This window comes from Triturus cristatus, chromosome 8 (genome assembly GCF_964204655.1).
Source record: "Triturus cristatus chromosome 8, aTriCri1.1, whole genome shotgun sequence".
NCBI lineage: Eukaryota > Metazoa > Chordata > Amphibia > Caudata > Salamandridae > Triturus > Triturus cristatus.
In genome coordinates this window covers 447375692-447388933 of record NC_140591.1, presented here as the reverse complement: position 1 = coordinate 447388933, position 13242 = coordinate 447375692, and the positions used below count along the sequence as shown (strand labels likewise).

Genomic DNA, 13242 nt, shown 5'->3' with positions numbered 1-13242 from the left:
CCGAGGACGAGTCTGGCTGTGGTGTTCTGTATGGTCTGGAGTTTGCAGAGCAGAAACCTGTTGATCCTGGCGTAGATGGCGTTTTGGTAGTCCAGTCCATTTGAAGGTCTTTCGGAGGATGTGGAGGGTGTTGAAGCTGCTGCAGGCGATGGCGTTGACCGGTCGTGCTATGGAGAGGGAGGAGTAGAGTATGATGCCGAGGTTTCGGGCGTGGTCTGTGCCAAGGGTGGTGGGTCCTCAGGTGTTCTCCTATGCAGAGGGGGAGGGTCCTAGGACGAGGACCTCTGTCTTCTCTGAGTTGAGCTTCAGGCAGCTGCTGCTCATCCAGGATGCGACGTCCTTTATTCCTTTGTGGAAGTTGAGTCTGGTGGTGATGGGGTCCTTGGTGGGGGAGAGGATGAGCTGGGTGTCGTCAGCGTAGGATCATATGCTGAGTCCGTGCTGTCTGATGGTGGTGGCGATGCGGGCCATGGAGATTTTAAGGAGCGTGGGGCTGAGCGACAATCCTTGGGGTACTCTGCAGTTGATTTCCATGAGTTCGGAGAGGAAGGGTGGCAGTCTGATTCTTTGGGTTCTGCCAGTGAGAAAGGAGCGGAGCCAGTCCAGGGCGGTTCCCTGTATGCCAGCGTCATGGAGTCTGGTGGTGAGTATGTGGTGGGAGATGGTGTCGAAGGCTGCAGATAGGTCGAGTAGGATCCGGGCTGCGGTGTGTCCTTGGTCGAGGAGGGTGCGGATGTCGTCTGTGGCGGTGAGTAGAGCGGGCTCAGTGCTGTGGTTGCTGCGCAATCTGGATTGAGAGGGGTCGAGGATGGAGTTTTCTTCGATGAATTTTGTAAGTTGGACGTTGGCAGTCTTCTCGGTGACTGGCCGCGAAGGGGAGGAGGGAGATGGGTCGGTAGTTCTTGAGGTCCGTGGAATCTGCTGTGGGCTTCTTTAGTAGGGGTCCGACGTCTGCGCATTTCCAGTCGTAGGGAAAGATGCAAGTTTCGAAGGTGGCGTTGATGGTGCGTCGTAGTTCTAGAGCGATGGCTGCGGCTCTGTGGAAGATGTGCGGGGGGCAGTGGTCCGTGGGAGCTCCTGAGTGGGTGCCTTTCATGGTCGATGCGGTGTCTTCGGTGTTGACTGGGGTCCAGCAGGAGATGGTGGGCTGTCTGTCAGAGTCAGGTGCCTGGTCGTTGAAGTTGTTGCAGAGGCCCTTGATTTTCAGATGGAAGTATGAGCCGAGCTTGTTGCAGAAGTCCTGGAAGGGGGTGATGTCCGTGGTTTCGCTGGGGGGGTTTGGTGAATTCCTGGATGACGCTGAAGAGTTCCTTGGAGTTGCTGGAGTGAACTTCCTTCACCAACCCCTTATATTTTCTTTTAAAGTAAATGAAAGGGAATGACAGTGCAATATAGCTGTGTGGCATGTCTTTATGGATTCAGTGTCCCATCATGCCCTGTTGATGATAGATATCTTGGATCTTTTTTTCTGGTTCCTTGTGACAGGATCTTGGAGCACTGAGCTCTGTTATAAGTCCCATACAAACCCTTTCATAACCTTCTGAAAAATAGTTCACTCTACATCCTTAAGGATTGAGAGTATTTTTCTTTTTTTTCCCTGACATAAAGAATGTATTTTTTTCTGGAATATGCCATCTACTTTTGTGACTTGGCCAAGATATATTGCCAAAACAGAACCCCCCTCCACTTTCCAGGACTGTGTCTTATGCCTGCTAGAATCTCAAAACTCCAGAAGATGTCATTACTGCAGCTACCTCTCCTGGCGCTCTTTGAGAGATTCACCTTTATAGCCAGGAAGAAAGGTCAAAGCAGCAGATATCGTTTTATGGAGGAAGATCTGAGGGGGCGCTGCTGCCTCTACCAGTGCTCCTGTCTCACTCTTTGAGGACTCTCGCAGGGGGGAGATCCAATTGGAGAAGACATGGTGAGGAGTGACGGCCCCGTTTGACATCAGCGAATTTAACATCCAAGAGTTACGGTCCCTACATGCAATTTATTGAGGGCTGGGTTGACGTTGAAGAGGAAGTGAGACTCTTGAATCCTGGGGGGTTAAGAGAGGATAATTGATGTTGAGGCATTCATATGTTGCTGTGTAGAAGACTGTGGAGTGGCCTAGGAAGATGAAGGCGTGCAGACATCCTCCGGAATCAGACTCTACTCATTGACCTTTGATGCCTCTTCCACCACTGCTTGTTCCTTAGGTGCTGTTTCCACCTAGGCCTCTACCTAGGATTCCTCAAGATCCACAACTGTCCCTGTGGGACTGTCCACAAGCATTCCAGGTCTCATCATTTAAGACCTTGTCGAAGGTCTAGATTGAGATGTTATTGCCTCTCATATCGGTAAAAATGTGAGGGCACTCACGAGGCATACTGGATTCCACATTCTGATGTTCTTCAAGGACTTCCTATTCTACATCATCTATAGGGAGAAACTTCCCTAATCTGCGGAGGATACATCACTTTTTGCAGCTCACGGATACTGTCATGGCTTGGCTCTGTGGTGTTCTTCCTGGCTGAGATTCATAGGTCTCAAACCTCAGGCACAGGATCTTGGACCTTCCAATTTCAGGGAACACAGTGTTTGGGTCTTCTGCTGATGACGAAATGTCTCCAATGAAAACTGAATTGGACACTGTGAGCAGTTAGGTTAGCAAAGAAGTAGGGATATAGGAAACACTTTCACACTGTCTGATTGATGCCCTTACCCTCAGAGTGTTCACACCCCTCAGTGGCCCCAAGGTCGACAGTAATATAAGGCAATATAAGAGACGTCAGTCCGGAGGCAAAGGGGGGAGTCCAGACTCTGCCCCTGCAATCTGCCCTAGCAACTAAACACACTGCTGGTGTCAAACATTGAGTTCCCACCTCCCCCTCTTTCTTTACCCACTCCAGTAAGGGATGCATTTTGGTTTACTTGGAAGAGTGGAAATCCATAACCAGCCACAAACTGGTTCTGAATGTTGTGCAAAATTGATGCTTTCTCAGGTTTAGTTACTCTCCACCTGTATTTTCACCAAATAAGTCAACACCTTAATATCAGCAGAAAAATCTGCCAGAAGTCTTAATTCTCATGCGAAAACAGGCTATGGAGAAGGTCCCTGCTGAATTCCTTCTACTTTATGTGGAGGAAAAATGACCAAAGAATAATTTCAGACACATTCTATATCAAGATGTCGAACAAGTGGATTTGCAATGAAAAATCCTGGATGTTTGCACTGCATCGCAGTTACTCCTAACTCCATCAGGGTAATTAGATTGGCCATGTTCCGTAGACCTTTAAGATGGTTATGCCAATAGCCAAACAACATAAAAAATACTTGAGATTCACAGTGGGAAGCGACCCTTACCAATTCAAGATCCTTCTTTGTGCTCTAAAGTCTGCATCCAGGATCTTTTCAAAATGTATGTTGGTCGTTGTAGCATATGTCAGGAAGTAGAATATCTTAGTCTATCCCTTCTAAGAAGCTTGGCTGATCAAAGCGTCAACATATCAGCAAGTGTGCCACCAATACCGGATTGCCTTTGCTTCTCTCAACTGATTGGGTCAGCACACCAATCACAAAAAAAATTGATTTCCATATGAGTGCAGTCGCTACTCCATCTGGGAGCAGTTTTGGGCACAGCAGACACAAAGGTGTTTCCTTCGGAAGAGAGACTAATATCTATCATTATGCAATGGCCCAATGTAAAGAAAACAGCCCATCCATCAGCAAGGCACATATCGTCTCTTCTAGGTTCACTGGTGTACTGATTTTTTGTAGTTCTAAATATGCGCATGAATATGAAACGTCCACAACAATATGCCCATACTTTGTCTTGAGGTTTTACCAACTAACCACAGTGGGGAATGCCATATAGATCAACTGGTCAGATATATTTTTCTATACCTTTCCTCCCATTCCTCTGTTATCAGTCTTAATTAACAAGCCGACTTTCTCGAAGAAAACAATAATTCATACTGCACCAATGTTGCCTTGTCAGTTGTGGTTCAGGGACCTTCTCCTTCTATCAAATTGACCATTCAGGAAGCTGCCATGCAGCCTGGACCTTCTGCACATTTGTAGGCCAGATACCACACCCCAAACCTTCAACCTTGAACTTGGCAGCCTGACTCCTGACTTAAACAATATGGCCACCTGAATCTTTCTCAGTAGGTCATGGGTGTGTTAAAGGAAGCTGGAAGACCATATTCAAGGGATTACTATTCCTTTAAGTATGAGAGGGTCTGCAACTGTTGTGCTCAGAACAATTCTGACCTTACCACTTGCGAAGGAGAAACTGTGCTTCTTCATTTGGCCAAGGCAAAATTTTCATTTTCCTCTACTAAAGTCCAACTGACTGCAATCATTGCATACAGAAAATGGCATTTCCTGGAGAGCATCAAAAAAGATTTTCTCCCAATTCAGATGTCTTCTCCTCCTTGGGATTTGAACTTTGTTCTTTCACATCTTATGAGCCCTCTCTTAGGGCATATTCACAAAGCTTCTTTAAAACTCCTTTAATGGAAAGCTGCTTCTTTGTTGTAATAACATCTGCATATGGAGTTGGCAAGATGCAAGCTGTATGCATCCATGAACATTTTCTTCTTAAAATTTTTTTTTAACACAAAAACGATACAGGGATTACTGTGAGTCCAATTGCGCCCCATTACATATATCCAAGGTGCCCCCACCCGCCTCCATCGTCTTGCATGATGCATAGCGTGGGGCTGAGGATAGAGCAAAGCGGGGGCAGGGGGAACGAGTGTGGGACCGCCGAGTCATGATGTGTGCTAAACGATAGTACAAGGCTGCTAGCTCGCTAACTGTGATGATGCCGAAGAAGCAGGTGGGCCAGTCACTTTGGACAGTAGGTATTCTCAAGCATGGGCAATCAGTCAATGGCACAGGCCTCCTCTTGGCAGAGGGCAGCGGTCTCTGCGCCCGCCCATGGATGAAGGTGGGTTCTCAGGCTGCAACAGTGGGGGGTAGTGGAAGCTTTCACTTCATTATAATGGAGTGCTAGGCCAGAGGAAGGGCCATATCTAAGAAGCGAGTCAGTGTCTTACAAGTTTTAGGTTGGAAGATTATGCCTAGAGCACAGGTCCCCCATGAATTGATCTCTCCTGTGCCCCCTCCCACCTCTCCCTCTCCCCCCTCCCCCCCCCCCCCCTGGCAGTGAAGGACCTAGTCACAGAAGGGCTGTCTCAGAGCTTATAGTTCAGACCGGCGGCTGGAGGGGGGAGGGGGTACCTGCCCATCTGCCAACACTTGGACCACTGGAACTGGGCTACTAGGAAATAGTATTCTAAATTGGGAGCATCGTGGCCGCCCTGATCGTGGGAAATGAAGCATCAACAGTGCTATGTGAATTATGTCATATAAGATCCCCCAATAGGGTGGACAGCCCCTGAAAGAACGTTTGAGGGAAGGGTGATCAGGAGTTTGGAGAAGTAGAAAATGAGACTGGGAAGCATTACCATCTTACCCACATGCAGCATGAGAGATCAGCAGAATATCACCTAGGAATGGAGGGCTGTCACCGCTGCCGTCAGGTTAGTGTCCAGTAGCAATGTGGTAGCGAAAAGTAGTGTGTACCCAATGGACTGGGCTTTCCCTAAGGTCAAAGTGCATTGGGGCAATGCCGGAGACCGGGGAAACATGCACGATTTGTGCCAGCTGACCCGGAGGCGTGAGATATCACCTAAGAGCGGGGCAATCAGGGAGCAATCAGCAGTAAGATAGAAAAGGGCATCATCGGCGTACAGCAAGATGGGGTGGATAGCATCCAGGAAGGGAATTCCCCCATTCCCTGCCCTTTTGCCAGGCCCTAGTCTCCAGAGGGGACAGGGAGCAGTCCGCCGGCACGGACTCGCGACAGTTGTTTGCCATAATGTACCCGAAAAGTGGGGCTCTGTGGAGTAGGAGGATTAGACTGGTGAGGCCTTTCCAGTACCTCGAAAGGGAAATCCCAGTGCTGTGTGTCAAAGACCTTATAGAGGTCCAGCACCAAAGTGGTCGCACCGGGCTAGGAACGCAATGCTTCCTCCATGACTCTGTACACGTGGCAGAGATTAAGTGAGGAATTTCTGCTAGGGAGAAACCTGTTCTGGTCCTTATGAATTAGGCGAGGGAGAATTCGGGGGTGGCAGTCAGCCAGGACCTTGCTGATGATCCTGCAGTCCATGTTTAGGATGGCTATTGCCTGGTATGAGGTCGGATCAGCTTGGTCCTTCTCAGGTTTCAGCAAAGATACAAGGGACGCTCCGCGTAGGGGGGCCAGAACACAGCCCTCCCTAGCGACTGTGTTCAAGTCTGGACAACTTGGGGGTGAGGGTGGCTGTAAAAGTTTTATAAAATCCCAAGGGGAGGCCATCCGTCCCAGGGGTCTTCCCTGTTGCCAGGCCCACGATTGCAGCACAAATCTTTTGCTTCATAATTGGGTCATCATAGGACTCCCCGCTCTTCTAGTGTGCGGTGGGGGAGGGAAATCACCGCCAGATAGTCCTGTATTGATGCCTCTGGGAGGTCCTCAATGGGGGCGTAGAGTACAGAGTAGTAGGCTGTAAAGCCACTATGAATCTCATTTTGGGCATGAAGAAGGGTACCCGAGGGTCTGCGTACCGGAACAGTCGGTGGGAGGTGAGAATCCCTCTTAACCAACCGTGCTAAGATGGTCAGATTTGTCGCCTTCGGCATGCGTGCCTGCCGTGCATTCTGTCTTGTCCAGACAGTGTTGGTGTTCCAGGGGTTGTGTCTCCAACTCCTGAAGCTGTATAAGCGTGGTACGTAAGGTAGGGTCCTCGGCTGCGTCACGCTCCCTGTTTAAATATTCTTACTTAGTGCAGTCTTGGAGCTGGTCTTCCGGACCCCAAAACTGCCACGGAGTATAAGCCCCTGACCACCACTTTGAAGGCACGCACTCAACGGAGGGTGAAGAGGCTGAGCCCTGTTATGATCAGAGTAATCGATGTACTGTCCGAGACTGTATCTCAGAAAGTGGGGTCCTCAGGACTTAAAGGTTGCAAGTGCTATGTGGGGAAGGCTAAAATTTAGCCTTCCCCAACGGACCTCTGCTATCAATGGGGCTATTATCAGGTAGTTCTCTGCACAGGTATTCTAGGAACTGAGAACCAACTAGCCAGTGTAGATGAGTATAATCGCTGTGCACTGGGGAGTAGTATGAGTAGAGGTGGAGACCTGGGTGATGTCGCCATATAGCTCGCAAGGAGCATTGGTAAAGCCAGGCTGCTAAACTCCAGGTGTTGGGGATGGTTTGGGTGTTGGGGAGGGGTGGATGTGAACGGTCCAAGACGGGATCCAGGAAGCAGTTCAAATCTCCCTCCAATAACCAGGGCAGGTGGGTCCAGGCAGCTAAAAGAGAAGCGGTGTAGAAATTGTGGTTGGTCTGAATTGGGGGTATAAATGCTGCTTATCATTAGTGGGGATCCATCCAGGACCACCTCCAGATGAACAAGACAGCCGTTGGGGTCTATCTTCAGGTACACCACCTGCAGAGGAAGTTCCGCCTGCACCCAGATCAGTGTAACCCCAGCATATGTGGATAAATCCGTGGTGGAATCTGGCCCCTCCAGCGCCTCTGAAGTCTATGCGTCCATGGACTTTTTGGGATATTTCATAGTAATAGGATAGTTATGAGAACTCGCCTCCTGTTCCTCCCTAAGGTGTTTGTGGATTTTCAGGTTAATCAAATCCTTACTTTACCAAAAGATTTTTAAGAATTTCACTTTTCCGGCAGAGGGGTCTCCCCACAGACTTGACCTGGGAAGGGTTAAAGTTTTATATGTTTAAGACCAAAGATTTAAAGTCCAAACTGGTATTTCTTAACTATGGTCCTTTGTGGACATGGTTTACCACATCGAAACAATCTGTCTGAATGGATAGTTTCTTGCATTAACTTGTGCTATTAAAAAGCTAACAACACTTTAAGGCTAATTCAGTCAAAGGTAAAGCTGTTACTGCTGCTTTATTGAGAATGATTCAATTTTCTGAGATGTCAAAGCAGCAGCCTATAAGTCTGTCAGTACCTTTACGAGACACTGTCTTGATTAAAATTCTAGTGCAGTTGACCAAGTAGGGCTAGCCTCCTTGAGAAATCTCTCTACTTAGGCTTATGGGTCTGTTCTTTTTTCTCTCCGGTCACCATTTACAGAGATGAACTAGCCTTTCTGTTCAGTGCTAATGATTATCAATGAATTTCCCCTGAAGGAGAAGGAACGGTTTCGTCCCTTGTAATCCTAGATTTCCTTCTTTGAAATCCATAAGCAACTTCCCCGATTGAAGAGATAAAGTCCAATCTATGTTTTAGTGTGTCAAAAGAGCTGTGATAACCGCTATACACAAGGCATGATAGAACATGGGGGGGTGTTGGGAATCCTTAAGGCGCAGTGATCTTTAGGTCTCGCCTAGGCAGTGCATGCGCTGTCTCGTTGAGACATGCAGTATATGCTTTAGTGGGGGAGTCCCAGCCTCCGTTTTCCTATTTGTTTTTGAGTGCGCCTTTCAAAATGTCCTACTTGCTATTGGGTAAGCGTGTTTTATGTCCCTCGTTTTTACCTGTTGGGCACGCCTATGGCTATTGGCTCCTTTACTGCTATAAATGCATTTTTTTGGGGGTTTGTTGTTTATTGGGGATCTCTTTTTTTTTTTTAGGTCTCGCCAAGCGTTGCAGCGCAGGCGTTGTTCGCTTTGCGAGGCATGCAGTATACACTATAGCAGGGAAGCTTCATGGAAGCTCCGCCCACTCTCCGCCCATCTTTTTGATAGGCTTAGGTCCTAAATGCTGCCTTCCCATTGGTTCTAGCCTTGTTAGTCCCGCCTTATGACGAGCATGTCGTCATTTGTGTCCTTCCATGGCTACTGGCCCCTTCACTGCACAGACTACTTTTCTCCCCTCCCCACTCTCACGCAGTCCAATGCCTTCTCGCCGACCCCTCCACTCTCTACCCCCATCCCCCCCACCCTCTACCCCCCCCCACCCCCTCCCCCTCATGCTAGTCACCCGCACGCATTGCAGAAAATCACTTCATTTATTTCTGATCGAAAAATTGTCCAAGGAACACTCCAGTAGTCTGATAGAACATCGCTGGGCATTGATAGAAAACCATAATTTAAACAAACGATTAACCAGATGCCGCCCGACCTCTCTGAATCAGGAATACTTCAACTTTATTTCCGGTTGGAAAAGTGCGCAAGGAACGCTCCAGTAGTCTGATAGAACATCGCTGGGCATTGATGGAAAAACATAGTTTAAACAAAAGATGAACCTTTTTTCCTCACCTTATTGTCTTATAAGGTGTTCAAAGATGGCTACCAGTTTAACTTCCTGTCACTTGTCGGCTTCCTAGCGGCGTCTCACCCGCACTCCTACCCGTACTTCCTGTCGATAGGGCAAGGAGGGGAAGTGATGTGTCTGCTGCATGGGACTAGGAGAGAGAGGTCAGAATCGGAGAGGAGGAGAGAGCTAAGGAGGGGTAGGCGTCTCGGAGACAGAAACACAACAGAGATCAGCTCACCCGAATTTGCTATGCTCTAGTGAGTTCCGATCTAATCATGGCTTTCCAGTACATGGACCCCACCGCTGCCACCAACTCCGCCACCGCCTGTAAGGGAACCGAGCCTGGATCCAGCGCCGCAAGCAGGGTCTCCGTCGGCAAAAGGAGCTGGAGGAGGGGGGGGGTGGGGGGGGGGGGTGGAGGCATTAGCAGTGGAAGTTTCCGTCCATGGTTTTTGGTGTGCTGAGTCAGAGTCCTGTAAGTGGGGATTATGTTAAGGGCTGTAAGGAGGGGCTAGTTTGAGCTTGCCGCAGTACTTCAAATGGAAAAATAGAAGTGCAGGTACTCTATACCACAGTACGTGCTCGTTTCTGAGAAGTGTCTGTTCTCTCCAATTAAAAGTATTGCGTTTCTCTTGAGAAGTGCAGGTACACTCTCTCTCAAAATAAAAAAAAAGTACTGGCCCATTTTTAAAGCACTGGCTGTAAGTAAAGGGTCTGCTGTGACTCACCCATGTCAGAGGTTGTTTTATATCCTACATATCTACAGTTTTTGGACGGCCGCTGAGTTTGTGTGGCGAAGTGTGAAAACTTCCCACCACTACATAACCAGGACTCAGAGTTTGCGTGGACTTGAGTGACTGAAGAACGAGGGGATGCTTTAAAACCGTAAAGTTGCGTGGTACTCCGGGGAACGGAGGCAGATTTGACCAAGAGTTACGAAAGGGGTAGAGGTCAAGAAACTGCAAATATGTGACTGGGCAGTAGGGTGTTCGGTCGTTGACCATTGTGAGGGCGTTGGGAATGTTGCACTAAACTCTCATCTGTGGTAAATTGTATTTTCTCAGTATTTTTGGGGGTAGGAGATGGGCTTTCTGAAAGCTGGAGATTTGTTTTAGATTGTATTTAAAGGCATTCATAAAAAGCATTACACGTTTAATTCTAAATAGGTCCTGGGCAGTTACTGCAGAATTTTGGAGCCATTATTTCTGCCTGTTTCCAGCAGACTGCAACAGCCTGTAGAAATGATCAAAGAGTAAGTAACAGTGACTAGGACAAAGTACAAGGAGTTGCGGGGGCAGCTAGCAGCACAGGCTCACTCTTTGAAGTATTCACTTATGAAAACTGTTACTCCCCTGAGGTTGTTGGTGTGGGGCAGGCCTAGGCAGCTTGATTATACGTGTGTTTGAGTATGCTGCCCAACTGGAGTTACTCAGTCATCTAGTTGTGGGATTGTTCTTCCCCCTGGAATTTAAAGTGAAACACGGACGCAGAATGACTCTACGTGGCACTGGATGATGGAGAGACCCCCCTAGCAGTGTCCGGAAACCTAGAAACCCCACCAGTGGGTTCAGTGTGATGCAGAATAGGGCTTTTACTAGGTTGCTAATTTCATTAGCGGAGAGATCCTCGCGCCTGGGGATAGCAACAGTGAGAGCCTTCAACGGATGACAAAGCGGGGTATGGGAGGAGGCGTGCGCCTAAGAAGGAGCCGCGTATGAAGAGCTGTCTAGCCCAGTGTATGCCTGAACCGCTGCCATGGAGGCCAAACAAAACTTGCATTGGTATACCAGGCCGTGTAGGCGCTGTACCACAACCCCAAACCCAGTGGGGGAGCTTCAAAAATCGGTGAGTGCCCGGGGTTGGGACCCAGGTACAAGGGTTTTAAAGGAAAGGACACTGTTCTGTAGAGGTTTTACGAGCATGTCACATCCCATATGTTGGCAGCGCAGTGAGTTAAGGGAGAACCATGTGAAACTTGGCAAGCTATTGGGGGCAGCTATTGGTTGTGAAGTTGCACGCGTCGGCATCTTGGATAGTTTTAATGGGGGGGCTCGGGAAGTTCGTCAGTACAAGCTCTGCAGAGCTAACTCTAGGGAAAATAAAGTCAAGGTCGCAGGCAAGGCACAAGGATCAGGAGGCTAAGGCTCTTAAGCCAATCATATTACTTTATTTTAAAATATGGACTTGAATCAGCCAATAAGTTGATGTCCTTTCTGAAGGGGCGGCAGTCACAGGGCAGTGTAGGAGGAGCGTTGCATCTCTAGCAAATGGTTTATTTTTCCCCGTTTCGGTTTTCATAGTTGGTCTGAAAGGCATCTTATAATGCCATTGATAATGGACAAAAATTGACATGATCTAGAAATCGCGTACGATGATTCTTCCTAAAACACAGCATGGTTCGAAAAACTTGGGATTCTCTGCATTACTGATTCAGAAATGCCATTTTTATTTTAGCTTCATTTAGAGTAGAGGTGGACACGGCAACAAATTAACAGAGACAGCCAAGTTTCGGGTCTTAGAGCCAGTGCACGAGCCAGGCCCTGACAAAATTTGCTATGTTAAATCATACAACAAACACCAGCCAGAAGCCTGACTAAACAGTACTGTGTAAATATTTTGTTGTATTTTCTCCTATAAGTAACTGCAAATTAAATAATTGATCTAACTACACACTTAGTTGAGAAACATAGTTGATGTCTTAGATAAACATTGTTTACATTCAAACACGTTTTAATCGCGGGTCAAAGAATGTTGCATTGCAAGGTTAGAGCTATCATACTAGAAAAGATAAGTGTGAGAAACAATTAACACACAGATCTCTGTAGTAAGTGCGTTAACCTACAGGTCTGTTCTTCTGCCTAGAATCTGTAGTTGGTATGTATCATATGCATTCCCCATATGCATTCCCCATTGAGCTGTCTTATTGGGATTGGAATTTGTGTCCTGCAGGATACGCAGACATTTCTGAATAAGGTGCATTCACTCACCACAGTTTTCTGAGTGGGCTAACAACAGGATTGTATTGGGATCACAATTAGGCACTCCTTAAAGTGGCCCAATTTCCCGGATTGTGCCATGTTAAAGAACAGTAGATGTTTCAGCACCCAGGCTAAGTGCTGCATAGCTAAATGCATATAAGGTCCCAAAGGCGAGACCGATGGCATTGCAAATGCTTGTTTCACTCTAGCATATCTACAGTCTACAATGCTACATTGCCCTGTCTTACCACTTTAAAAGAAAATTCAAAGGGTTTGTGAAGGAAGTTTTAAAATGTCACTTTTCTTACTTTCTAGTGTCATTTCAGGACTTAACATATATTTTTTCCAGTTTTTAAAGTAAATTATTGGATTTGGCATCATAGCCTTCTTGGACTTCTAAATGTTTCATTTGTGTCACATTTGCGTCTTGGCGTTTCCGAAGAAGATGTTACACACAATGCAACTTTGAAAGTAGTGTGCCAGGATTGCCTCACGGGGGTGGGACTATTCAATGCTCATGAATTCAATAGCGATTCCCCTGAAGGAGATTTAGGATTACAGGTAAGAAACCATTGCTTCAGCAGTCTGATCTTTATCACTAGTTTTTAGCTGACATCTGCCCAACCAAAAATGCCCTTTCATGCCTACAAACCCCGATGAGCGTTGCAACTAACAAATGATGGACGAAATGCTGACAATGCAGACATTCTCCCCCAGTCAAGAGATCTGGGTTAAATCCATCGTTCTTTTGCCCACTACGCCACCCCAGTTCAGACATGGCCATATGCAAATCAGTCTTGACCCTGTGCCTCATGGGAACAGTCCAGCCCGAACTGCCAAGCCATGTCTTCCCTGGACCGGAATCAAGCATCCTAGGACCGGTTTCTGGCTATCAGCCGTCATCAGCCAGGATAGCTTGACTCCAGTGGCGTAGTGAGCACGGGTCCCACGTCTGGGACTGTTCCCATGAGGCACAGGGTCAAGAC

The 13242-nt window shown here is 47.6% G+C and overlaps 1 protein-coding gene across 1 annotated transcript in view; it reads left to right on the top strand.

The window, feature by feature from the left end:
* Positions 1-13242, top strand: part of SUCLA2 (succinate-CoA ligase ADP-forming subunit beta) — a 318851-nt gene that overhangs the window by 191820 nt on the left and 113789 nt on the right. The window lies entirely within an intron of this gene.